This window comes from Theobroma umbraticum, unplaced genomic scaffold (genome assembly GCF_002168275.2).
Source record: "Theobroma umbraticum cultivar Fairchild unplaced genomic scaffold, ASM216827v3 scaffold_20.0, whole genome shotgun sequence".
In the NCBI taxonomy this organism is placed as follows: domain Eukaryota; kingdom Viridiplantae; phylum Streptophyta; class Magnoliopsida; order Malvales; family Malvaceae; genus Theobroma; species Theobroma umbraticum.
The window spans coordinates 3,732,099-3,732,731 of NW_018397266.1; the positions used below are offsets into that span (position 1 = coordinate 3,732,099).

Sequence of the window (633 nt, forward strand, 5' to 3'; positions counted from 1 at the left end):
CTCTGATACCATGTAGAAAAATCAAATGAAACTCATGATGCACAGATAAAAAAATTTCCAGTAAGCTGAACTAAGAAGTAGAGCAAGATGAGAAAAAAATTTTTTTATCAACAAACACCTGATATCTTTTCATTTCTTGTATTTATACTAACTCTTGTCTCGTGATTACAAATATTTCCACAAATTTCGGATCTGTGATGAGCACAAAAAAACAAAATAAAAACAGCTGAGCACTAACAACCAAAACAACTGATTTTAGTGCTAGCAACAGTCCTTAGCATATGGAGAAACAACTAGAAGAAGAGAAAATGAAAACATGAAACGACACTCAGCTAAGTCGTATGACTATGCTGTTAATAACAACACTAATATAAACGACACTATAGGCAGCATTTCAATAACAAAAATTAAGTTTAAACGATGCCGCATAAACACCCTTTTACTTCCTTCTTCAGCACTGTTGACTCATGCCCTTATTTAAATTTTTACTTGCTGGAATCATAAACTTCAATAGATACAAGGAACGGTAAAAGAATAGAAGCATGGGTGGGGTTGAGTGAAGCGGTTATGGGCTTCTTTGAACGGAATTAAGAGCTGCCTGAATTTGGTCCTATAAATCCAGGTGTCATATGA

General features: G+C 34.3%; 1 pseudogene; it reads left to right on the top strand.

Moving 5' to 3' along the window:
• Positions 1–633, top strand: part of LOC110423486 (akuammiline synthase 1-like) — a 6,628-nt pseudogene extending 5,995 nt beyond the window's left edge.